Source organism: Triturus cristatus, chromosome 3_2 (assembly GCF_964204655.1).
Source record: "Triturus cristatus chromosome 3_2, aTriCri1.1, whole genome shotgun sequence".
In the NCBI taxonomy this organism is placed as follows: domain Eukaryota; kingdom Metazoa; phylum Chordata; class Amphibia; order Caudata; family Salamandridae; genus Triturus; species Triturus cristatus.
Window position 1 is genome coordinate 492,714,695 of NC_140584.1, and position 27,860 is coordinate 492,742,554.

Here is a 27,860-nt window from a genome sequence, read left to right on the forward strand (position 1 = left end):
TTGATTCTTTGTTAACCAACTAAGATTCAAATGGTATCCCACTCTTACGAAGCAATTCATAGGTGAGTGTTTGGTTTTCACCTTAAAGACGGCTTCTTGGAAGCATAAGTCTTCCCACTTGCTCCAGGCAGGTGAACAACACAGCGGTTTTATAGAACCTGCAGAGCATGGCGTCATGCATCCAGTACACAATGTCAGGCTTAGAAGAAACAAATTATAGAGTCATATCTCAGCTGTTTATGGATCCACACATTCACAGGCGGTTGAAGTCTTTACAATGAAGCACCAATTTCACACGTTTAGCATGACCCCCTGCAGAGGTGGCTGTCCAGAACTGCCCTTGAAACATTTTCAGAAAGGAAAAAACTGCATAGTGGTCATCAATCTGAGGGTATATTTTTGAGTCTTGTTTGGCAGTGCAGCTGTCAACTATATGTTATCAACTGAAAAAGAGCTTTGGGAAACACTACTAAAAGAGGGGCATAGCTCTGCACAGATGTTAAATACATTGAGTACAGCATTTGATTGGGTAGATATTGTGCCCTGCCCCCAAAATATAGTGCTTGTTACACTCCTACTCAAGAATTCCCCTCACCCAAGATGGCCGTAGCAGTCAAATGTTAATGACACAGCAGAATGAGAGAGAGCCTTTGGCTCCACCCAAATGTTGATTACCTTAAGTACAGCATTTGATTTGGCACAGGTTAGGTGCTGTCCCTGAAAAAGAGTACTTTTTTCACTCTTACTTGCTTTTCAGGGCATTTCTCCTCACCTAATGTAATGACACAGTGGCGTGGAAACTCACAAGACTGGAGCAACACATTGAAAGGGCCGGAAGTTGTCTTTCCTTTATGTCTGTGCCACAACTGTCACCTTTTTTTCCTTTTATGTTCAGGCCCTCCTCACTGCGCAGCATGGGATAGTGAAAGGGTTTCTAGATGGTATGAACTTTCCGGCTAGTGCTGCAGAAGATAAACTAGCCAAGGAAAGGAAGGGATGGTTAGCCCATTATGACTCAGTGTTGCTCCTGTTGGCCCTGTCCTCTCCCACTTTCCCCTGGTCCTCCAATGGATTGCCTTTTTTCACCTCTTGCTACCCGACGGACTCCTGCCATGTTGACCCATTATCTCCGTCCTCTTTTGTTTTTCCATGCACACAGATGGGCCATGCTTTTCCAACTTGGGTGCCTGGTGTACTCCTCTAATGCTGCATATTTGTCCTTGTCCTCTCTTGTTGTGCCCACTCATTTGCTAAGCCACCCTTCTCCACTGCTGGACACCTGGCCAGCACCCTCATGCTGCCCTTGGTCCTTGTTGTCCACATCATTTCCCACTGCCCTCTTTTCCTTCGTCAGTTTCGACCTTCACCTCTAGGTGCCGACCGACTCCTGCCATGCTTCCCCTGTTACTCCTGTCTCCTCCTGCTGTTCTTGCTTATCTGTGTTTCTGTCTTTGTGAGAGTGCAGGGTGAGTAATTGTGAGTGCAAAGAGCGCATTGTACCTATGTAGGTACTGATGAGGTGTTTGCACAAGGATAGAGTGAGTTGTGCCTGTCTGAGCCTCAGGTAAGTGGTCCTACTTTGTGATTGCAGGGGTTGGGGTTAGTATGAGTATAACATGAATTTCGCCTGTGTGAGTGCAGGGTGGGTGAGCAATGTGCCTCTGTAATTGCTGGGTAGGTGAGCAGTTTGCCTATGTGGTTGCAGGGTGGGTGAGCATTGTGCCTAATAAGTGCAGAGTGGGTGAGCAGTGTGTCCGCATTAGTGCAGGGTGAGAAGTGTACCAGTGTGGGTGCATGAGTGGGGACTATATAATAAGTTGTGCTGTGTGAGTGCAGGGTGAGGGGAGTGCCTATATGAGTGGAGGGTGAGTGGTATGTCTGTATAGGTATGGCATGAGTTGTGCATGTATGAGTGCAGGGCGATTAATGTGAAATCGGCACCATCTCAGACTTTAACATCCTTCACTGCCTATTAGTTAGTAGTCAAGGATCTAGTGAGGTACTCCTTATATCAAGAAAGTTTGATCCACACAATAATCAAAACCTGATCCTTTCCTTGGTAAAAATATATATTGCCTTAAATAAATTGACTTCACTACATAAGCAATATAACAATGTAGGGTATGCAGTGAAAAAGCGTTTGAGCGGACTCCAGTAGAAATCGGTGGGACATTATCGCACTATCAGTGTTAATCTGCCACTATTTCTACGTTTTACGTTTTAACTATTTTAACTTTTTCTGCACTGCTGCGTGTTGCAGGGTGCAGTAGGCTTTTAAATGCACGACTAGTGGTGAAACTGTTTTAATGTATGCTGTGTACTGTTTGCTGCTAGATATTTTAAATACTTTAATCAGTTTGCAATGCTGCGTGTTGCAGGGTGCAACAGGCCATTCTTTGTCCTCCCCCCTCATACATGGGACTTTGTTTGGCGGTGGGTTCTCTGTGGCCCCTGCTCTGCGATTTCTGGCAGCATAGCGCCACAGGCATAGCAGCCATCTTCACTCTCCAGAGTGGGACACTGTCAGGCGCCATCTTGGGTCGGCGGTCTAGTTGTTACGTCCCGACCTCAAGATTCCCTACTTAATGGGCGCCAAAGGCAAGCCTGTCTATGCCCGTCTGTGTCCGGACCTTTAGCCAGGTTTGCCTGGTCCAGGGAGCAGCTACTAGGTATGAACAAAGCGGCCTGCATGAGGCCCGCTTGCATTGATCTTTGCCCGACTAGTCAGGAGTGGCACGGTCAGGAGCCACATTGCAACGTATGCACCTTCTGTTTGAGGAAGGAAGATGGGTGGATAAACCATGGGACCATTTTTTTAAAGACACCTATAGCACACCAGAGGGCCACTAGCTCCAACCATAAGGCCTGTCTGATAAATTGTAGATCTCTCTCAAAACACGCAGACGATGTCTGGCTTTCGTTAGAGTCTAATACCTGGGACCTTATGTTCTTAACCGAAACTTGGTTAAAATAAAGTACCAACCGTGACATACTGCTGGCGATACCTGAGGGTTTTCGGATCGTCACTGTTAATCGAGTAGGCAACAAGATGGGGGGCGGACTTGCTGTTATTTTGAGAGATGTCTGGGAAATCTTATGCAAGAGAATTGAGAGCACTGAGATGATTGAGGCACTGTATTTTTGCATCAAAACCTCCCCTGCATCATCCATTGCCGGACTGCTGGCCTACAGACCCCCTGATACTCCGGCCAGCCATCCGCTTGAGTTATGTGACACCATTGCAGACTTGTCGTTGAGGCATGCCAATTTTATAGTCCTCGGAGACTTTAATGTCCATATGGACAATGGCAACTGTTTCTTGGCCTCTCAGTTGGCAGACATGCTTAAGGGCGTGAATTTGGTTCAAAAGGTGTGTGCGCCCACCCATAAGGCTGACCATACGTTGGATCTCATTTTCCCTAATGTTCCCACCCTGAAAGTAGAGGTCCCAATACCTTTAACCTGGTCGGACCACTGGTTAGTTCCTTTCAGCTGGACTGGCATTTCATTGAACAATAACGCCAGACGAATGTATGAGGAAAGGAGAAACTGGAGGAAGGTCTCCCATGAGACTTTGGGTCCCTGTGAGAAAGTGGCACTGTATATACTGTTCTCAAATAGATACAGGGTGTACAGAGTCCACAGTCCCCAGAGGTTTGGCAGAGGCTAAAGTTAGATATAACCTTACTCTCTAAAGTGGTAGCTTGGTCGAACAGTAAGGCAGCATCAGAGGACAGTGTAAAGCATTTGTTGCACACACTCAGCCAGCAAATGGTCTCAGACACTCAATAACTGAACTCTAGGCCAATGGTTTATATATAAAAAATATATGCTTGTTTTATTTTAGAACCAACAATAGGCATTAAAAAATACTTTCTCAGAATGAGATGCTCGATATAAATACTTTTGCAATATGCAATTGACTTTTGTAGAAAGTTACAAGTGGTTGCTATAGGCAACACAATTCTAAACACAATAATGCATTGAGTTCAATGGAAGTTTCAAGTTATTTGCCACAGATTACTTTTAGGATTACTTTTGGAATTCCAGGACTGGATCCTAGATTCAGTCCTGGGTCAGTACTTGGAATCAAGTGATAAAAGTCGACTTAATTACTGTGACGATTTTTAGACAATATTTTGCTATTTTAAAAGTTGACACAGAAAATATTTCATAGCAAACAGTCAATGATTCCCTGTGACAGAAAATTCAAGTTGCAGGTATAGTATGTTCTCGTTACTTTTGTAATCCAGTGCTGGGTGCCTAGACTCAGTACTGTGACCTTTATCCAAAACAGGTAAGTAATTACGTTTTCAGAAATTATACGATTTTTAAAGAATATTTAAAGATTGTAGAAATTGACACTTAGAAGAAATTTCACAGAAAAACAGTCAATGATTTCCTATGGCAGAAAATTGGTTTACTGGTAAGTACAGTTGTAAGTATTTTTCAGAGTCAGTGCTGGGCACCAAGATCCAGCACTGGGAGCTCACCTAAGAGCAGGTGAGTATTTTCGTTTTCGTTACTCGGCTGATTTTTGGTGAATATTTTAAGTTTTGAAAAGTCCACACTTAAAAGAAATTTCAGGAAAAGCCAGTCAATGTTACTCTATGGAGAAAATTGAGTTATCGGTTTAAAGGTAAGTACTCGACTGGCAGAGTTCAGGTTCTGGGTATAGACTCAGGGGTCTCCCAGGGTCAGGTAGGTACAGTTAGTTCACCCTCAGCGGCACTAGGACGGCCGGGTGCAGAGAGAGCTAGGACCAATGTTATCCTACGAGGGATGGGGGCCTTGGTTGGTGGCTGCTGACTAGCAGGCCACGCGGCTGTGGGAGCTGGGCTCCTGGTCACTTACTCAGGGCAAGTGGGGAATTAGATAGGTGTAGAGGTTGCACTGCCAGGGCCACTCGGGCGGCTGGGTGCAGGGTGCTCTTGAGCCTTCGGGCGCTCAATTGATTTCAATGGGAAATCTCCGGTTTAGAAAAAGACTGCAAGCTTGGGGACGAGGATTCTTCAGGTGCCACCACCACCACTTCGAGAGGTAAGTTGGGTAGTTGGAGGATAGGTAGTTACCCCGGGATTGGGCAAAGGGGGCCGCGGGCGCCGGCTGCTGGGGTGCCTTTTGGAGTCGGGAAATCTTACCCTCTGTTGGTCGCGGTTGGGGGGGTACCTTGTTCTGAGGCTGCAGGCTTCTTCAGGAGTGTCGAGGGAGGTCCTTGGGTGCCGGACTCGGGGTCACAGTCGCCGTGGGGTCGTCCTCAGGTCTTTGTTCACTCCGGCACAGGCCAGGCTTGGCTGGTGCAGAGTGTGCTGGGTCAACGATGCAGACGCCGCTATCGTCGACGAAGCTGACGACGTTATATCCCACGCCTGGTCGTAAGTGTCCATCTACTTTACAGCTTACGCATGTGTATCCGTCAACGACGTTCTCGTCGACGACACCGTCGACTAGGCAATTTTTGCAAAATCCAGCAATAGTATCACCTTTACCTCCTTCAACCTTTTTAGAGGAATCTGATGACGATGGGATGTTTGGACCTGCTGATAGTCCTTCTCCATTACATGTCAAATATCAGGAGGAAGATGACGACGAATATGAGGGATACTACCAACAAGAATATCACCCTCCTCATTCAAAAACTCAGTATATGGAACCAGTTAATGAAACCAAGGATCCACTTTCCTGTTGCTTTGGTACAAGACCTTCAGGACTTATTACATGACTGTCGCACTCGCTTTCCTTCAGCGCCTGTTCCTTCACCGCCGCCACCGCCTGCTGCTTCTCCACCACGTACCTCTGTACCTCTATCGGTATCCTCCCCTGTGGGAGATACTGGTGTGCCGCAACATAATCGGAATACTTCTGATGAAGGAGATATTGAGGACAATCAACCTCAAAAGGATGGACAAACAGCAGATGAATAGGATGACTAGGTCATATCAACACCGGCGTCTCCCTCTCTGCAAATGGTAGAATCTCCACCAGAGGATATCAGCGGCTTTTATGCCTTTATAGAAAGAGCAGCGTTGCGTTTCCAGCTATCGTTAACGGTAAAGCAATCAGACTGCTTTCTCTACGATATCAAAGACCTATCTCGGAAATCTGTTAGGTCTATACCCATTGTAGACCACATATGGGAATAAGGCTTAAAGGTAATGAGGACACCGGCCACAGTTATCCCCGTCTTACCCAGGATCGACAAAAAGTATAAAGCTCCAGAATATGCTCCAGCTTGTCTAATAGGACATCCTAAGCCTGACTCCGTTATCTCGCAGGCCGCTCAACGGAGATTGAGGAACCCTCTAACGCCCATTACTGCTCCACCTGACAGAGAAGGGAGGCACTTAGATAACATCGGAAAAAGATTTACAACCACATCAGGTGCAACTGTTCATGCTGCCAACGCTCTTGCGATTTTAGCCAGGTACCATCGACAGATGTGGTTGGACATTGCTCATTTCTTAAGTCTCCTTCCAGAGGATAAGAGGATGGAAGCAAGGAAAATCCTGCTTGAGGGGGAAAGATATGCATCCGAAATTATTGATGCTTCTATGGATATTGTTTCCTTAGCTTTTCGTCAGCTTGCTGGAGCTGCTGTCTTAAGACACATTGCTCATTTCTTAAGTCTCCTTCCAGAGGATAAGAGGATGGAAGCAAGGAAAATCCTGCTTGAGGGGGAAAGATATGCATCCAAAATTATTGATGCTTCTATGGATATTGTTTCCTTAGCTTTTCGTCAGCTTGCTGGAGCTGCTGTCTTAAGACGCCAGGGTTGGCTGAAAGCAACTATGTTCCGCCCTGAGGTGCAAAGCAAAATTTTGGATATGCCATTTGATGGTGAAACACTCTTTTGCAAGCATATTGATGACGCTTTGCAGTCCATCAAAACAGACACAGACACAGCTAAGGCTCTGGGAAGACTCCAGTATAGAAAGACTCCCTTTCGTGGAGCACGTGGCAGAGGAAATTATTCTTTTTGAGGAGGTTACCAAAGATACCAGCCTCAAACTTGCACCTCTTACCGGTGTTCCTACCAACAGTAGCGACAATACCGTGCGCCACCAAAGGCTGCCTACTCCAGACAACCTATGCGAAAGCAACAAGTTCAGCCCAGAGATTCAGGCCAGAAACCGTGATGACGCTTCTCCGCCTGCCGCTCTTCCCTTGTCTTTTTCACTGAAGAAAACCTCTCTCTCTCTCATTACCTACATCAATGGCAAAAAATAACATCAGACAAATGGGTCCCGGATATAATAAAGTACGGCCATACCCTAGAGTTTACCACAACGCCACCTCATCACCCGCCTCCGAAATCAACACCACCCCATCTTCAATTGTTAACCCCTTCAGCGCGGCGCGGATTTCCGCGCCACGCTGAAGGTTCTGAGAGCGGGCGGGGCCATGACGGAACGGTTCCGTCATAAGCACAGCCCAACCGACGTGCATGACGGAACCGTTCCGTCATGCGCGTCGAAGGGGTTAAAGAAGGAGGCTTTACTAATGCTTCAAAAAGGAGCAATATAATGTGTTCCACACTATCAGAGAGGAAAAGGTTTTTGCTCTTGCTTTTTCTTGATAAAAAAGAAGAAATTGAAGGAATGGGGTTCCATTCTAGACCTCAGGAAGCTCAACAAATACCTGCTGAAGACATCCTTTAGCATGGTTAATCTCCAGGAGATATGGCAGCTTCTGTACCATTCGAATTTTTTAGCAAGCCTAGACTTGGAAGACGCTTACTTTCATATCCCTACCCACCTCAGACATCGAAAATGTCTATGTTTCTCTGTGGCAGGCATGTATTATCAATTCAAGGTCCTTGCCTTCGCTCAGCTCCATGGGTTTTCACCAAGTGCCTTGCTCCAGTGGCAGCATTCCTGCAGCTGAAAGGCCTACAGATCTTCCTATACCTCGACGATTGGCTGGTAAAAGCCCCTTCTCTTCGTCAAGCTTCAGAAGACATCTCTTTCTGCCTACAACTCTTCCGCTCTCTAGGGCTGGAAGTCAATCTTCAAAAATCTATTCTAGCTCCTTCTCATCGGTTAACGTTTTTAGGAGCAACACTGGACTCTCTCCAAAACAAGGCATTCTTATCAACAGAGAAACTGAACGCCATCCTATCTCTGGCTCACGATCTCTATAAAAGAAAGTGCGCTTCTGTCCGCCTCCTCAAATCCTTTCTCGGGATGATGTCTTCCACCATTCTCATGCTACCTCATGCTTGTCTAAGGATGAGACCATTTCAAGAGCAATTGGATGCCCAATGGCTTCAAATAACCGGATCATTCGCCGACATAATTTGGATAACTCCAACCATAAAGGATGCACTTCTTTTGTGGCAATCTCTCTATGGGACTGTCATTCCTTTCTCCTCTTCCAGAGTTCGTTCCGACACCAGATGCATCTTTGGAAGACTGGGGAGCGCATCTGCAAGACCTCCAAATAAGCGGCAAATGAAGTCTCTCTCTCTCCAAAATGCATATAAATTTTTTAGAACTACGGGCAATTTTTCTAGCCCTCTTGTCATTCCTCCCAAAGATAAGAGCATCCTCAGTCCTCATATGCACGGACAACACCACCTGCATGCATTATCTAAACAAGCAGGGAGGAAAAAGATCTCCGATCCTATCCTGGGAAGCTCAAAGGATATGGGAATGGACACTACAGCATCAAATAACTATCAAAGCGGAGCATCTCCCAGGAATAAAGAGCAACCTAGCAGACACCTTGAGAAGGTTAAGTCAATCAAATCACGAGTGGGAACTCAACCAACTGGTTCTCAACCACATCTTCCAGAAATGGGGAACACCCAACTTGGACCTATTTGCATCTCAAGGGAACCAGAACTGCCGGTCCTTTGCCAGCAGGGAACATCAGATAGGGTCATGGGGGAATGCGTTTTCGATAAGATGGTCAGAAATATTTGCGTACGCTTTTCCCCCATATCCCCTAATCTCCAGGGTGCTGATGAAAATGAAATGGGAACCGTGCCATCTCATCCTCATTGCTCCACGTTGGCCACGTCAGCACTGGTTCACTGAGCTACTCCTGCTGTCGCAATCCAAACCTTATCGCCTTCCTTTGTCAGCCATCCTGCTAACGATGAACAAAGAACAGATCCTGCATCCGCACCCAGCTTCTCTTCAATTGCATGCCTGGAACCTGAGTTCAGTGAGTACAAGGATTTAGTTATCCCTCAGGATTGTAGAGATATATTGTCCAGGGCAAGAGCTGAGTCTACTATTAAAACATATAGACTGAAATGGAAACGTTTTTGTTCTTGGCGCCTTCGCAATGACACTCACCCTCTTCACTCTTCCCCAGAACAAATCTTGCCTTATCTCTTGTCTCTGGCAAGATCAGGTCTGGTGTATGCTTCAGTAAGGGTCCACCTCGCGGCCCTCTCCCAATATAGACAGACGTCTGACGCCTCTTCTCTCTGCTCTTCTCACATCATCAAACAGTTAATGAAAGGGCCTTTTCAGGACTGTTTCCCCTATTAGGCCTCATCCACCAGAATGGCGCCTTAATGTGGTCCTCTCACAGTTAATGAAACCACCTTTTGAGCCAATTCACAAAATAGAGCTCAAGTTTCTCACATGGAAAGTGGCTTTGCATCTCGTGCTTACATCTGCCAGAAGAGTAAGTGAAATTGAAGCCTTCACCATTAAAGAGCCTTACTTACGCTTCACAGAGGACCAACTGATGCTACGAACAAATCCTAAATTTATACCAAAGGTACCATCTCAGTTTCACCTTAATGAACCTGTAATTCTGCGCCCTTTTTTCCGGATCCTTCATCACTGGCAGAAAAATCTCCTCACTCTTTAGATGTAAAAAGATGCCTTACGTTTTACTTGCAAAGGACAAAGCAACTGCGCAGCATGGATCAACTTCTAGTATCTTATGGACCTGTAAAGTTGAGGTCTGCTGTTACAAAAAGAACTGTTGCACGATGGATCGCTGGTACCATCCAATTGTGTCATATTAAGGCGGGTAAACCGCTTACAACCAAGACCAAGGCGCATTCTACAAGAGAAGTGTCCTCTTCTGCTGCTCTTTTCGCTGGTGTTCCACTAGACAAGATTTACCGTGCCGCTCCCTGGATGAATGCTCATACCTTCACGTGGCACTATTGCCTGGACATGGCAACGTATAGCGAAGCAGCAGTGGGACAGGCAATCCTGCGTCATCTATTTCAATTTTTGTGTGTGTGTGTATATATTTGATATCTTGCTACGTAGTATCTCATTGATGTTTTTATATTGGCATGTATGTTATAATCCACTCTTCCCGGACTACACGGCGGTGGTGCAGAGGCGGAGGAGCAACTATCTGGCGGTGAAGCGCCGGCTACGTGACCTGGAAATCCCATACTCTTTGCTATATCCGTCACGCCTCAGAGTGGTCACAAAGGAGGGGACTCGCTTCTTTGATGCCCCATCGGAGGTCTGGGACTGGCTGGAGGAGATGGGCGGTGTAGTGGACAGAGACCTCCGGATCCGGAACTTGGCAATCAACGGGGGAAGAGACCCCGGCGGCGGAGAGGGTCCCGAAGAGATGCGGGACTGGGCCCGGGGATGGTGCCTAGCCCGGAGCGGATACGCTAGAACGCCAGGGAGCGCTGGAAGCGGTGGCAACCCATGGGTCTACAAGTAGTCAGGGAGATGCGGACACTCACAGGCATAGCGAACCCGAGACCAGCAGATCATCCTCTCCGTCCACCACGCTCTCCGAGGACTAACTAATGCTGATGGTGACCCCCCAGACTTCTGAGCCGATCATGTGAACCGGGAGCGACGCGAGGACAGCACCCACTGGCATAAACGTCAACAAGGGATAGACAATGAGTCATGGTGGCCGACTGCTTAAAGATTCTGATGTATAATGTGGTAAAGTGCTGTGTGATGGCAGTGCTGCGTCTAGCTGGCCGCTGTGTGTGTGCGGGGGGATGGGAGGCCCCGCTCAGGGGAGGGACGGTGCGCCAGGTGGAATCTGCGGCAGGAGGCGTAGATAGATGTAGTTAGGTCACCCGCCCATGCTTGTCCAAGCCCATGCTACAGGAGACATCCACAGCGCGCGCAGGGGCACCGTGGTAGGGGAGCAGCTCACGGCAGCTAAAGTCACACTAAGCACCCGTCAGCCACTACCTGGCTTAGTTTTACTCCATAAGCGTTTAGCTTACAGTTTGGACGAATGCCCGCACAGGGGTTTGCCCTGTTAGTTATATTGGTTTTGATGTTCAGCTCGCGTGCTTGGCACCATGTATATGCTTCTTTGTTTTGTTTATCAATGCAGCGCACCGGCTTGACATAATGAACCCATGTTCCTCCTGTTGGTCGAGCGGACCCCGGCCCGCCACCTATGCAGTCTATAGTTGCTTCAAATGGCCACCACCAAAATAATCACATGGAATATTCGGGGCATGCACACGCCAGCGCGTAGATATTCCATTTTTGCTTATCTGCAGAGACACAAGGCGGCCATAGCCCTCCTTCAGGAGACTCACATGACACAGGCAGAAATAGCCCAGTTGCCTCAACTATTCGAAACTACATATTCTGCACACGCCAGGGGCACGTTGGTCTGGGTGAGGGCGGGTACCCCGTTCACATGTACGGAGGTACTGGTCGTCCTGGCTGGGAGATACACATTAGTGCGCGGGCGACTTAATGGACAACATATATTGCTAGGCTCATTGTACGCCCCAAACGTTGAACAATCATCATTCCTTGCCCATCTGTCCACGGTGTTAGCACCGTACGCGGGTCTCCCTTCGCTACTGGGCGGGGATTTTAACTCAGTCCTCGACGTGCACCTTGACCGGTCCTTTCCGCCCCTCCGTAATACACAAGTGGGCTCGAATGCACGGACTCTGAATAACTGGATATCGCGCTGGGCTTTGGTCGATGTGTGGCGCAATCTGCACCCCGACGACCGCGTCTGCTCGTACTATTCGGCGGTACATGACCTCCATGTGCGTCTTGACAGGGTGGTGGGCTCCTATTCTTTGCTTCCCTGTTAGATCAGGCAGAATATCTAGGTCGGACGCACTCTGATCATAACCCCCTTAGGCTGTGCCTCCGATGGAACCCTGGCCGTCCCCCAATCCCCACGTGGCGCCTCCAGTCAGCAGCTCTGGAGGATGTAGAATTCCGAGCCTCCTTGGGCACCGCGATAGAACAGTTCTTTGATCTGAACGAGGGCACTACGAGCAGCAAACTGATAGAGTGGGATGCCCATAAGTCCAGCATCAGGGGGCATTGTTTAGGCGCGACGTGGAATATACGCAAGCAACTCACATTGTCACTTGCCACCTTGGAATCTCGCCTACTCTCGTGCGAGCAGCTCGGGGAGGGCAGCGGTCGTGATTCGACCCAGCTGCTGTGGCTTCGGGCGCGCCATGCCGAACTGCTGGAACGCCTGCACTGTCACAATTATGCGGCCCACTCGGCTCGTGTTCATGCCACGTCAGATAGGGCAGGGAGGCTACTGGCCTGGCTGCTCAGGCAGGAGACTGTTCACGCTCCGATAGGCGCTATACGCGGGCCTGACGGATCGCTTGTGTACACACAGTGGGAGATTCATCAGGTAATGACGGCGCATTACGCGTCTCTGTATTGCTCGACGGGATGCCGGCAGGCGCATGACCTGGATCAGTTCCTGGAGGCTGCTTGTCTGCCCACGGTCCCAGATGAACACCAGGAGTCACTCGAGAGCGCCCTCACTGCGGGTGAGATCAGGGATGCGGTCGCCTCTTTGGCCTCTGGGAAGGTGCCGGGCCCCGATGGGCTCCCGGCAGAATATTATAAGACCTATCGGGAAACACTGGTACCCAAATTGCACACTCTCTATTTGGCCGCCCTTGAGGAGCGTACCTTGCCCGGCTCAATGCGGAAGGCCTATTTGGTATCTCTGCTCAAGCCTGGGCAGGATCCCACCCAACTGGGGTCTTACCGCCCCCTCGCTCTGCTTAATGCAGATTATAACATTTTGGCGAAGGTGTTGGCAGAGCGCCTGGCGCCAGCGGTGCTGGCGCTGGTGCATGTCAACCAAAATGGCTTTGTACCTAAGCACAGTACCTCCCTTCACCTGCGGCGGTTTTTCCGACAGTGTCCAACAATGGCCCAGGGCGGGCTGCCTAGTTCTAGACCTTGAAAAGGCCTTTGACTGCCTGGAATGGGGATATCTAGTGGCGGCATTGTCGCAGTTCGGGCTGGGCCTCGGCTTCCTCCAATTGGCAGCCCTTCTGTACAAGGACCCCACGGTGAGAGTGAGAACCGGGCCGTACATATCTGATGCCATCCCTATTGGCCGCGGCACTAGGCAAGGGTGCCCGCTCTCACCCCTCCTGTTTGCGCTCGCAATGGAGCCACGCTCCGCAGGGAGCTGACTGACGGCATTCCCCTGGGCGATGCGACACATCAAGTGTCACTTTATGCGGACGACCTGCTGGTCTTTGTCAGGGATGTGTCTCACATTCCTATTGACCTGGAGCGTATTCTGCTGGAATTCGAGGCCCTCTCAGGCCTCCGGGTGAACGCTGCTAAGGCCTGCCTATATGCGTTCAGAGCTGACACCCAAGACCGAGTTATCATCTTAGGGGAGTGCAGGTGCAATGGCGACCGGATACCTTCCGCTATTTGGGTATCCAGATATATCGTCAGCCAGCGGATCTTGTGGAGGGCAACTTCGGCAGAGCCGTATTCGCAGTCTGGGCTCAGATGAAGTTCTGGGGCACGTTTCCTCTCTCGGTCCGTATAGCATTAGTTAAAATGGTGATTTTACCCCGTCTCCTGTACTATTTCGCCAATCTGCCTGTATATGTTCCGGCGTCTTTCTTTGCAGGTTTGGCGCGGTCCCTCCGGGACTTCCTATGGGGTGCCACGCGTCACAGAGTCGCGTTGCCCAAGCTGTACCTTCCCACTGACCAAGGGGGACTTGCAATGCCGTGTTTCGAACATTACTACCTGGCTGCGCAGCTACAGTGGATAGCCCGTTGGCTGGCAGATAGAGGTCGTGAGGATACCGCGACTGCAGCACCCCCCCTTTCACTGGCTGACATCATTAAGCTCTTCCACCCGAGCGCGAGGGTATCAAGGCCTGTGCCTCTTCTATTAGTGCTGGCCTACAAATGCTATCGCCGGTGTCTCCATCGTACCCGGACCCGGACCCCCTATGCCCCGGCTATACCGCTCGAAGGCTCCCCTAGTGGGCAGGGGGTGCTCAGTTCTTCGGAACTAGAGGACTGGAGCGCGGCAGACATACACACCTTAGGGGACCTCTATCGAGATGGCACCCTTCTTTTGTTTGCCGCCCTGGCGGAGGAGACGGGGTTAGCTCCCGGCCACTTTCTCTGTCATCGGGCTTTGGTGGCGACGCTCACGGGCTGTTGGGGAGACCTCACGGTACAATATCTCCATGTCATGGGGCGGGGGAGGCATCTGGTTAAATCGTTTGCGGTGTTCTTACGCACACATACGGCACTTAGCTTGGCGCCGCTACGTGGTAAATGGGAGGCGGATCTGGCTCGACCCATGACTGACAAGGAGTGGGAAAGGATGTTGCAGGGCCCGAAGAGAATCCCCAGGAACATGCGCTTCCGTAAAATACAATTCTTCATCTTACACAGAGCATATCTCACGGCCGCCTCTATTAATAGATACTTTCACCGTGCGGATGCATGCTGCCCCCGCTGTGCAGAGCTAGACGTTGGCCTGCTCCATATGCTGTGGAGCTGTCCCGTACTGAGCACATACTGGCAGGCAGTGCAGGAAGCGCTCTGTGAGTACACAGGTCGTGATATCCCATTTGAGTGGCCAGCCTACCTATTACACCTTTTCCACAGAACACCTTCCACAAAGGTTACCTCTAGGTTCATTGACTTGGGATTTGTGGTGGCGAAACGGCTTCTTACCAAGCGTTGGAAGACGGCTGCCCCACCAGTCACGAGGGCATGGCGCGGTTCCTTTCTGGTCTGGGCTAAGGTGGAGGGCACGGCCCTCTGGAGGGAGGAAACGCTAGACCTCAGGAGGACGCCCATTGCGGCCCAGTGGGAGGCGCTCTTACAGACCATGATGCGCCTAGGGGAGGATGCCGCAGAGGCCTGTCAGGTACACGGTGAGGGCGCCGCCCCGGGGTGTATGGAGCTGGTTTGTCCAGCAGAGTGTCATGGCATACGATAGCGAAGACTTAGTCAGGTTGGCGAGGCATAAGAGCAAGCGCGACACAGTCTGTGTGCAGTGATCCGTGTGGAAGGTATGGGGCTGGGGGGGACGACTTACGGGACATTGGGTGAGCAGCACTTGGACAATGGCCGGACTTTGCTGCTGTTACCGTTGTTGTTGTTCTGATGGGGCGTTAGCTGTTCAGCTGTTTGGTCCCTGTTATTTTTATTAAAATTTGCTATTTGTTTATGGAGAAACCCTAGGAGAGAATGGGTGAAGTATTAAAACTCTCGCTTTGGGGTCGCCCCTTAAGTGGTAGGGTCTCAAGACAAAACACGGCTCTATGGTTGGTGCCACTGTCATGGGGGCTTTCACTGTGACAGGGAACCAGGAGATACACCCATGCCTCACAGTCCATTGTATGCCCGTCTGAGTACATAGCCATGATTTAAATGTTGCTGCACATTATTCTGTTTCATGATGTGATGTACACCTTTTCAAAAACCTCAATAAACAGATTTATAAATAAATGTATGTTATAACCCACCATCCTCTAATAAACATCAGCGAAATCTGAACCTTTTGTAGAAGCCAAAAGGCGTGTGATGGTTGTGACTGTTCCACTCCAAGGCTGACCTGTATGTTTCGCGTGCAATCTGATGCCATTTGTTGTCTGGAGGTGCATGTTGCTGCATCTCTGTGATTGTCACCATATTTGTGCCTGTTATCTTTACTGAAAAGGTAAATATTACAGTATTGTTAAACATGCATGTTTATGAAACTGCTGGCTACTATGAAAGATCCAATACTGGAGAAGAAAATGAGTTACTTACCTGTAACTACGGTTTTCCAGTTTTGGTATCTTTTATAGATTCACATGCGACCCACCCTCCTCCCCGGAGAGGCTTCCCTTATTCCTCAAGGTTTATAGTTTCACACTTGTGCTTGAAAATCTGAGGAACCTAGCCTCTCTTGGGATTGTTCTAGAGGGTGCCGTCGCCTGATTGGCTGTTGATTAAGTTCGGTTCTTTTTTACAATAGAAAGTGGACAGGCTATTGCAGTGACTCTTCCTTGCATGGTAGCCTTAAGTAGTTCTATCTACTGCTTTTATATGTATACCGCTGGACTCCCATTACGACGACAGGGATGATTCAAGCATGTGAATCTATGAAAGATACCAATACTGGAAAACCGTAGTTACTGGTAAGTAACTAATTTTCTTCCCTACCAACTAGTGATGACAGCTCCTGTAGGTCGTCCGTTAGTGGTCACAAAGACTGGCCTCTGTCCTATTTTCTAATGTATACTTTGTTTCAGGTACAAAGATGCTTGCCTACAATTAATCCTATGGTGCGTTATTTCTTTTTGTATGTGTAGTATCCACTTGTAACGTGCTTTCTTATTACATTTCTGCTTTAATGGGGCGCCCATTAGCAGATATGATAGAAGCCAGTCCTTGTGACTACCAATGGGCGACCTGCAGGTCAGAGATATCACTCTCGAGGCTTGGGTGGGTGTGAAGGCACTCCAGTACAAACTAATATAGTTTTCTTGATGGACCAACTTGAACAACAAAGTATCAATTGATCAATATTTTTAGATATGTGGTTAAAAGAGCAGAAGATACCTACAGGGTACAGCTGAAAGAAGAGCAGGCCTATTCTACTTGAGGCACTTTTATCATCTCAGAAGAGGATCCTGGTCGTGCCCATGCTCCTCAGCATTATAGGTCAGGGAAAAGAAGTCTTTAAGAATCTGCCTCTATGAAGGCAGTCACACCAAGGTTGGAGAAAAAGTACAAGCCTTCAAGCCAGGGTCCAATATACAACTCACCAGTGGACATTCAAATAGTGTCCACAGCTTGGAAAAGAGCTAATACACCAGCATCCACATAACCTCCACCAGAAATGGAGAGCAAAAGTTGGAGGCAATGGGCCAAAGATGGAAAGCCCAATTGCCACCCAATTACATTTTGCCAATTCAAACACTTTTCTCAGAAGATATAGTAACCAGTAGTGGGTCAATATTTCATTGCAGTGTCTGCGAGAACCACTTAAATTGAGGGCAAAAACTGTTATTTAAGTGAGAAAACAATTACAAACGTATTCCTGAAGTCCTACTTGGATGCTGCAGATATAGCTAACAGTTGTGCACTGGCCCCTAAGGTGACACGCTTGGCTCAGAGTCTCCGGATTCATGAATCAAGCCTGAAGTCCAGACATTGATAATCAACATTCCTGTCATAGTATAGAGCCTATTGTGGGCCAGCCGGGAACAAATCCTTGGAACAAATAAAGAAGGATAGCTACACTGCAAAAACAGGGGGAGCACTACAAGCATGGGGCTCTATCAAAAGAGATGCATCTACCACCTGCCGAACAGAGGGGAGTTCTGGTTTCCAGCAACTACAGCAGCAACAAAGTCATATGAATATACAAATCAATAGAAAGGCACACAAGAAACACACGCACAGTGGCAACAGAAAGATATTCCTTTTGAGCCGGAACACGAGGCAGGAAGATCTGGCAAACCAAGCAAATTACATTCAGTTAGGACATCCCCACAGGTAACACCAGTAAGGGGCAGACTAGGAGGATTTATCCAAGAATGGAGGGAAATCACCTCTGACAAATGGGATCAAAAATTTTAAAACACAGGTATTACATTGAATAGAGAAAATACAAACCAAATAAAATCTTGCAAAACAGAAAAACTAAAATGGTTATATCAGGAAGTTCAGAACTCACTGAAGAAGGGGGTAATATAGAAGTACCAGGAGAAGAACATAATCAGGGATTTTACTCCATTCACATCATAAGCCTCAATCAAGACCTGACGGTAAATCTAGTAATGGGTTTAAATGTTCCTAAACAAATTTGTCAGGACGCAGGAATTTGAATTGGCGACTACGCAAACTGAACCCACTGTTATAGGAGGGAGGCTATATGGTGTTTACTGATGTGTTTTTGATTGATTTGGTACACACAATCTTTGTGTTTTGCAGATTCCAGCAGTCTTAAGTGTCAATTAATTTGTTTCACAAGATATTTGAATAATTTCAGGGAAACAAAAGAATTGTTGAGCAAGGCACACAGGGTAGGATATATGAAGCTTTTTTATGGTTGCAAACGGTCCAATCTGGAGAAATGGACCCTTTACAACTGCAAAAAAGCCTTTTCTTTGTACAAAACTAAACGTAACACGTAACCAAATCGCAATTTAGGTTTGCAACCAAATACCAATTCAGTATCACTTTGGGACGCATTCCAGAGCATCATTTTTCTCCACTGTGTCATTCTAGACAGAGACTCACCTTGTGCAAATCCGTCTTGGCCCTGGTGATCTTGAATGCGTTCCTTCCAGCACCTTATTGTTTTTGGGGTAGATGCCCTAAGGTCAACTGGTATGCCGAGATGTGGGTTCCGTGCTCACTGTGCAATATGACTCGAGCAACAACTTACTGATGAAACCTAAGTAGGTTGAAACTGGACTGGGGTTGTTTTTGTCCCATCGGAGAGGGCCTGGCCTGGCAGTTCGGACTGGAGTTTTCCTACCGGGACAGGACCAAGACAGATTTGCATGTGGTGGGCCTCGGTCTAGAATAGCACAGTGGGCAAAAAATGATGGTCTGGAATGCTGCCTAGAGCGATCGGCATGGGATGAGATTAATTTAACCGTTCATTCCATCACTTTGTTGTTTTCGCAGTTGATGCCCTCAGTGCTCTCATTATGCTATAGGACTCAAGCTGTACCTTGCTGATGAGACGTAAATAGGTGAAAAATGATCTGGGGTTGCTTTTGTCCCATCTGAAGTCAACATGGTCTGGAATTTCGGGTTGCCATGTTCCCATTGGAGCAGGACCTAGGCTGATTTGCATAAATCGGGTCTCTAGAATGAAACAGTGGGTGAAAAACGATGGTCTGGAATGCAGCCCGCTGTGATCTCCAGTAGCTGAGATTAATTCAAGCATTCCTTCCATCACCTTGTTGTTTTTGCAGTAGATGTCCTATTTGATCTAAGCAATGATAGTGATTTTTTTTAATGTCAGAATTCTTTACTTTTGCATTGATAAATGAAAACATTAGGATCAAGCGGTTTTCTATAGTTTTGATTGTGTATTGTATTCTAATTGTATTTCTATAAAGCTTCCTTCCCCCATTAAGAGTTGCTGAAGCGTTTTGAAAATAGGTACTTTGCTTCTACATGGGAGTGCCTTGTATGGAAAGAATGTATATTGTGTATGCCCTCTGTGGTTAGTAGAGGTGTTGCGCATGATGACCAGAGTTGTGCTCTTAACTTGTTTTTGTTGCTTTGACTGTGCATGAGCTTGAAGTGAAAGGGGTCTGTGATAGATTGTTTATGAATAAGAGGTGATGTCATGCTCATGGACATCCATTATTTCACACAATTTATCAAGCAATCTTTCACGCAAGCGGTCACACAAGGTTATACATTCCGTAGACCGGCGTAGTCTGAGAACATTAGTATGGCTGTTTTGACAAGTTGTCAGTTTTAAAACAGTCAATTCTGCATTAGCCATATATCTATAGAGTAAACAGAATTATAAAAACTTACAATTTCCTTATTGGCCTGGTTAATACAAGCAGTTAATTAAATGTCAGATCTGATAAGGAATTCTAACCTCATTCTTCACCTTGGAGCCAGACTGGATGCGGAAACTCTCTTGTGTTTCTGTGTAGTTCGGCTCCACGTCTGCAACGGAAGTGATGCCACAGTATCCATCTATGTGCCACCCTTGCGGACTGACATAAGTCCCTTTTTTCCGCGCCAACAGCACTTATCCGGTAAGCTACCACGGCCACTTATTTTGACTTGTCGATGAATCCCTATTTGAGCTTGTCGATGAATCCCTATTTGAGCTTTTCCTCCTAGTGCGTGTAGGGACATGTTATCCAGTATTAGGGGTGTCTTTCATAGATTCACATGCCTGAATCATTCCCCGTCGTCGAGACGGGAGCCTCCGGTACATAGAAAAGTAATGTCCTGTAGACATACATAGAGAAAAATAGGCCTAAGGGCCTCCCCTTAGTAGCCTATCCTTGTCCTTATGTAAAAAGGACCAAACTCTTAGAGCCAGCCAATCAGCTATCACCTCCCTCTAGAACCTTCCTGACAGGAGCCTCAGTCCCTCAGATTTTCTACCGCACGTTGTGCTAGGGAGTCTCCAGCCTGAGTTCTCCTCAGGATCTCTTCAAAACCAACTTGTTCACTTTTAAAAGTGAGTTCTTTCTTCAAAAGCTTGAACAGGATTGCTTCAAGCCACTTATCACTGCAGTAAGTGATTTATTTCTTCAAAATTCTGGCATGTCTGAGTCCCAGAAGAAAGCCCTTTTCAGGGCCTGCTCTTCATGTGGGAAGAAAAGGCTACATGTGGATGACAAGCATGACCTCTGCCTATATTGCCTTTATCCTGACCACATACCTAAAGACTGTAAGATATGTAGGTCTTTCCCTCACAAGACCCTGAGGGACAGAGAGGGTCGCCTGCTCATCTGGCTGGACAGGCTTAAGGAGAGGGATAATGTGGTATCCTCAGAGGGAAGCTTTTCAAGGACCTCTGAAGTCTCCCTGAAGAGGCCAAGAGTGGCGTCCCCTGGCCCCTCAGACACTCCTCCTATGAAGGCACAAAAGAAGTCTTCAGAGGCAAGATCGACAAAATCTTCAGTGTCTGAAAAGGATTCTCAGGCTTTTAAGACGCCTACCCAGTCGTCCAGCAAACTTGCGACATCCTCCTCAGCGCAAAAAAGAGTTGTGGCGCCAGTTTCTGTCTCCACAGCGACGACGACTGTGTCAACGACGACAGCGTCGTCGGTCTTCTCGTCGACGACGACCACTCCTTCATCGTCGTCAGCAGGTAAACCTATTCCATCTATAATACTGCTGAAGCCGTCGTCGACGTCCAAAAGCTCGTCGACGACGAAGATTGCCCCGTCGGCGACGACATCATCGATGAAGAGCCCCCCGTCGACGGGAGTGTTGAAGAAGTCAACGAGGAATGAATCGTCGACGAAGAAAATATCGTTTACGGAGGCACCGTCGACGAAGGTCATGCCGTCGACGAGGATATCGTCGACGGAGGAATCGTCGTCGACATTGGTCATTACTGAGCCATGGAAGAAATCCAAGCTGATAGAAACGTCGTCTATGACCCTACCACCGTCGACAACACCAAGGACGACGGCAGGGGATCCTGCAAAAGATTCTGTGTCTGGCAAACTGACCAAGAAGCAGATTACACCAGAAACAACGTCACCAAGTAGGGTGCAAACTCATTTGCCTATGGAGATTCTCCAGAGTGAGGAATCTGAAGAAGAACTCCTGGATCAGGCTACTTCCCCTTCAGACCTTCGCGTGAAATGTCAGAGCACGGACGAAGAACAGGAGGAGATGAGCTACCAGGAACACTCTTTCCGAGCTCAGGTTCGCACGGAGGTCACCCCGATGGTATGCCTTCCCGCTTCAATTGTAAATGACCTTAAATACCTTATCCAGGACTACAAACAGCGTTTCCCGGAATCACCGGCAATTGAGACAGGGGGCCCGACGCCTACTGCAAATACACCGGCGGCAGCCCCAAAACAGACACGGTCAACTACTCAGGTCCGCCATGAGAAAGTGCCACCTCAGGTGATAGATTCATCAGATGAGGAGGCTGAAGAAATGGAAGAGGGGGAAGTCCAAGAAGACCACACGGATCACGATGAGGAGGAAGAGTATGTGGCATCTTCCCCAGCTTCACCCCAACCGCGCCAAGCAGATTCACCGCTAGTGGACATTGGCGGTTTCCATAGAATAGTGGAAAGAGCAGCGAAGCGATTTCATATGGTGATGGAATCGACTGAGACCGAGTGCTTCTTACATGACTTCAAGGAGCAAACAAGGAAGACAACGAAGTCGATCCCAATAATAGACTTTCTCTGGGACCAGGGAAAGAAACTGATGCTGACGCCGGCCTCTGTACCTGCGGTTGTTCCACGCCTGGATAAAAAATACAAGGCTCCAACCACGGCGCCAGCTTGCCTTAATGGGCACCCGAAACCGGATTCGGTCGTAACCCAGGCGGCCCAAAAGAATTCTCGCAACCCTTCCTCTCCTCTGTCAGCCCCACCGGACAGGGAAGGCAGGAAGTTGGACACAATCGGTAAAAGGTTTACTACGACATCGGCCATGACCATCAAGGTGGCCAACTCCATAGCCCTGTTAGGGCGTTATAACCGCCAGCTTTGGGAAGATATAGCCCCATATATAGCGGAACTGCCAGACACAGTTCAAGAGGAGGTCAAGGCACTGCTTACGGAGGGTCAAACCTCGGCAGCTGAGATCATTGATTGTGCCATAGATGTGGCCATGACGGGCTTTCGACAACTAGCTGGGGCAGCAGTCCTGCGCCGTCAGGGATGGCTTAAGGCAACATCATTCAGGAAAGAGGTGCAGACGAAGGTGCTGGACATGCCCTTCGACGGCCAACACCTTTTCGGGGACAAGATTGACGAGGCGCTCCAAACGATCAATAAAGACACTGATACTGCTGGAGCACTTGGTACTTTGCAGGCAAGGAATCAGTCCTTTCGAGGCAACAAATCCAGAAGCCAGTCCTCCTACAGGGGATCCTATCAAAATAGGTCCTCGTATTCCTACCAGAATAAATCCCAGTACCAACAGAAGCAGCAACAAGGTCGTCAGACTTCTTATGGGAGATCAACCTTCAGGGTCAAAAACCAGAAGAGGGGCACTGGCGGACGCCAGTGACCAATTACTCCAGCCAGTCCAGCAACTATATCCCTCATTAAAGATTGGAGGAAAATTGACCCATTTCCTAGAAAATTGGCATCTCATCACCACAGATCGCTGGGTACTCCAATTAATAAGATTCGGCCATTCCCTGGAATTCACCACCATCCCACCTGCAACCCCTCCCCGCAGGCTTCCACACAAACATCTACGACTGCTGCTCCAAGAAATATCTGCGATGTTGAAGAAAGGAGCGATCGAGCGAGTTCCATCGTCTCAAAGAGGGAAAGGATTCTATTCCCGCTTCTTTCTTATACGCAAGAAGGAGAAAAAGTGGAGGCCCATACTAGACCTCAGGGCACTCAACTCTTTCCTGAAGAGTCAGTCGTTCAGGATGGTGACGATCCAAGAAATACTAGGCATTCTAGAAAAAGGAGATTTTATGACATCTTTGGATCTCCAGGATGCCTACTACCACATCCCGATACTCAAGGGGCACAGAAAATTCCTGAGATTCGAGGTGGCAGGACAGCACTACCAATTCAAAGTCCTACCGTTTGGCCTCAAGTCTGCACCGCGGATTTTCACCAAGTGCCTTTCACCTGTGGCAGCTTTCCTGCGTCAAATGGGTCACCAAGTCTTCCCCTACCTCGACGACTGGCTGGTAAAGGCACCTTCAGCTGCAGGCGCGACAGAATCCTCCAACGCCTGCACCAATCTTTTTCAACAACTAGGATTGACTCTCAATCACGAGAAATCCTGCATGTCCCCAACAAGAAACATCACCTTCCTCGGGGCGACCTTGAACACGGAATGCGCAAGGGCATTTCCTTCCAAGGAAAAGAAAAACAAAATAATATCTCTGGCCACGGCTGTGGCATCAAAGAGGTCCCTAAGAGTTCGAACCTACAAATCACTCCGAGGAATGATGTCTTCTTGTATACTCCTCATCCCTCACTGCAGACTCAGGATGCGTCCATTGCAAGAAGCCCTCACGAACCAATGGACACAGAGTACAGGTTCTTTCGAAGACATTGTGAAGATAACACCGCAAATATCCAAGAGCCTGGAATGGTGGAGAAATCACAAGAATTTGTCTATAGGACTGCCATTCCTACTTCCAGCAGCACCTCTGGTGATCACCACCGATGCATCCCTGGAAGGCTGGGGAGCCGTCCTACAGGACCTCCAAGTAAGCGGCAAATGGACAAATCAGGAGAAGCAACTCCATATCAATCTTCTGGAACTGAGGGCTGTGTATCTGGCTCTAGAAGCCTTTTTACCACGCATCCAGAACTCCCAGGTGCTCGTCAGAACGGACAACACCACGACGATGCACTATCTCAACAAACAGGGAGAAACGCGTTCGCTCACTCTATCACGCGAATCGCAAAAGGTCTGGAACTGGCTTGTACTCCAGGGGATCACGCTCAGGGTGGACTATGTCCCGGGCAAGGACAACACCATTGCGGACGCCCTAAGCAGACAGAAATCCCTCTCCCACGAATGGGAGCTCGACAAGAGTACGCTGGATCACATATTCTCAGAATGGGGAGTCCCAGGAATCGACCTGTTTGCCACCAAGGAGAACGCCAAATGCCCAAACTACGCAAGCTGGCGTCCCCAACCAAGGTCACTCGGAAATGCTTTTTCCATAGGTTGGTTCAGCGTATTTGCGTACGCTTTTCCACTGTTTCCGATGATTTCCAGGGTTCTCAGGAAGATGAAGGCGGAGCCCTGTACCCTGATCCTAATTGCCCCGTTCTGGCTGAGGCAGCACTGGTTCTCGGATCTTCATCGCCTCTCCATCAGGACACCGATTCGTCTGAAGCAGCACCCGAACCTGCTGACAATGTCCAACGGGCAGTTGTAATACCCGAACCTGCAATCGCTCAGGTTATCGGCCTGGCTCCTGAGCACAGAGAGTTCTGTCATCTAAACATCCCGCAGGAATGCAGGGACGTGCTGGCAAAAGCAAGAGCGGACAGTACCAACAAGACGTACTCTCTAAAATGGACACGATTCTGCACATGGTGCTTAGAGAAAGGCCTGAGCCCACTCCATATCACACCCGTACAGATATTGCCATATCTACTACACTTGACACAGTCAGGATTGGCGCACGCATCCATAAAGGTGCATCTGGCGGCCATTTCACGATTCACCAGGACTTACAAAGGACCGTCTCTCTGGTCCAATAGGCTTATCAAGCAGTTCCTAAAGGGACTATATAGATCCTTCCCAAGACCTAGAGCGGTCCCACCGACATGGCACCTCAATTTAGTCCTTAACCAACTCATGAAGCACCCTTTTGAGCCCATTCATCGAGCATCCATCAAGTACATCTCATGGAAAACGGCTCTGCTGCTCGCTCTGACATCTGCCAGGAGAGTCAGCGAGCTACAGGCTCTATCCATTCAGGAACCCTTCATGCAGTTCAAACAGGACAGGGTGGTGCTGAGGACAAATCCCAAGTTCATACCGAAAGTGCCTTCAGACTTTCACCTTAATGAACCGATGGTTCTACGTTCCTTCTTTGCAAACCCTACCACCGCAGCAGAAAGGACGCTACACTCCTTGGACCTCAAAAGGTGTCTAAAATTTTACATAGACAAAACAAAGAGCTTCAGGAAGTCATCACAGCTCTTTGTGGCCTACAGTAGGCCAAGGATGGGTATGCCTCTAACGAAACAGAGCATCTCAAGGTGGATCTCCTCAGCGATAGCATTCTGCCATGACGGGGCCGGACGGCCTTTGAGAGCTAAGGTTGAAGCGCATTCCACCAGAGCGATGTCCACATCAGCAGCGCTGTTCGCTGGAGTGCCGATTTTGGACATATGTAGAGCGGCGACGTGGAAGTCACCGCACACCTTCTCCAGACACTACTGCCTGGATGCTGAACTTCTGAAGGATGCAGCAGTGGGCCAGGCGGTGCTTCGCCATCTATTCCAGTGAGGTGAGCCTTCCAACATCCCGCCATCCTGGTATGCACATCTCTTGCTGCTATGATATATTGATGTATGCCAATGTTTCAAAGTCGCATGGTAATAGGTGTATTATCTAAAATGACTATATGGCATGATTACATCAGTAATGTGCATAATGTATTGCTGACTACTCTGATTCAGGCATGTGAATCTATGAAAGACACCCCTAATACTGGATAAGAAACGCGTTACTTACCTGTAACAGCAGTTATCCAGTATTGGTGTCTTTCATAGATTCACGTGCAACCCTCCCGCCTCCCCTGGAAGGACTCACGTCTCTCTCTAACTGTATTACGCCTACGTAGCCTGGTGCGTACGAAAATCTGAGGGTCTGAGGCTCCTGTCAGGAAGGTTCTAGAGGGAGGTGATAGCTGATTGGCTGGCTCTAAGAGTTTGGTCCTTTTTACATAAGGACAAGGATAGGCTACTAAGGGGAGGCCCTTAGGCCTATTTTTCTCTATGTATGTCTATAGGACATTACTTTTCTATGTACCGGAGGCTCCCGTCTCGACGACGGGGAATGATTCAGGCATGTGAATCTATGAAAGACACCAATACTGGATAACTGCTGTTACAGGTAAGTAACGCGTTTCTCCCCTCTGATATCTACAGGTTTTAAGCCTTGTGGCGGGTGTCTTTTCAGATCCGCACCTCGACTACCTCTGGTGCCTGGAGTCTTATCATCACAACAAGGCCTGCGGCTAGTGCAGATACATGCAACCTAAGGCGATCCAAAAGCAGTTGCTGAAATTTCAAAAGAAGACCCCCTGCTGTGCTCGGTCTCACTCCAGAGTATGACCTCGGGCCGTTCCCAGAGCCTCTCCCACAGACCCTCGTCCTTGAAGACATCATCTTCGAAGTCGGGTAGGTCTAAAAAGCTTAAGAAGAAGTTGAACAATATTCGGTTTCCCCAATCTGGCCTCGTGCTTCTGGCCCCGCTCCTGCATGGCACCTACAGAGCTGGACTCTGTCCACGCCCCGCACAATCCCGAGTTTCCCAGCGCCGGGCCTATTCCAGCTCAGTTGAAGGAGTTCTATGCCGCCATGCATGTTATTTTTGGGCCAATGACTCTCTCTGACCACCTTTCAGGTCCCGTGGACCTCAGAGGTGCCCCTGCAGGATTACCGCCGGCAGTTCCAGCCCCTACGTTGGCTGGGCATTCTGAATCCGCATCCGGATCCTTACCTCTGCCAATACCTTTCCTGGCACTATACCAGCCCCTTGAGATTCCCCTCTCACCTTTAGACGTTTCCTTCCTCCCATTAGGAGATGTTGATGAGGGAGGGGTGAGTCCCCTGGGGGAGGACCCTGGAGATTATAACTAGTATGAGGAGGTGGGTGATGGCAGTTGGTTGGACACCTCCACAGACGCTGGCATGGGTTAGTTTCCAGGATACTTATTAGAGGAAGGTGTATCATTTCTAGCAGTGATGAGCAGGGCAGCGGAGGTCCTGGCCCTACTAGTGCCTGTAGTCGAGGTCAAAACAAACATCTTGACAGATGTGCTTCATTCGGGAGCGAGCACAGATGAACAACTTGTACCATTCATTGAAGCTCTCGCCAAAGTTCTCAAGGGGGCGTGGGCTGAGCCTCGCTCGGGGGGCTCCTGTGCACAGAATGATCTCCTGGTGATATTGGCACACTGCAGGAGACCCAGCCTTTCTCTTGCAGCACTCTTCCCTGGAGAGTTTGGTCATTCAGGACGCCACAGCTAAATTCAACCCCAACACCTTTCTGCCCCCTCCATTGGACAGGGAACCCAAGAGGCTGGATACGTTTAGGAAGCACATCTTCGCATCCACCAGCCTGACTTTGGGGTCAGATAATTGGGCTGTTCCCCATGCGCCCATTCAAGGGCCGAACCCTTCTTCATCAAGCCCTGACGACCGGTACAAATTTGCTATCCGGTGTGGATTGGACACCACAGACTGTTTGGGTAAGGCCATGCCTTCAA

The 27,860-nt window shown here is 48.6% G+C and overlaps 2 protein-coding genes across 4 annotated transcripts in view; one reads left to right on the top strand and one right to left on the bottom strand.

Moving 5' to 3' along the window:
- Positions 1-27,860, top strand: part of ZNF143 (zinc finger protein 143) — a 274,804-nt gene that overhangs the window by 102,488 nt on the left and 144,456 nt on the right. The window lies entirely within an intron of this gene.
- LOC146857603 (uncharacterized) overlaps positions 1-27,860 on the bottom strand; it is a 426,280-nt gene that overhangs the window by 71,001 nt on the left and 327,419 nt on the right. The gene's annotated exons all lie outside the window — the stretch shown is intronic.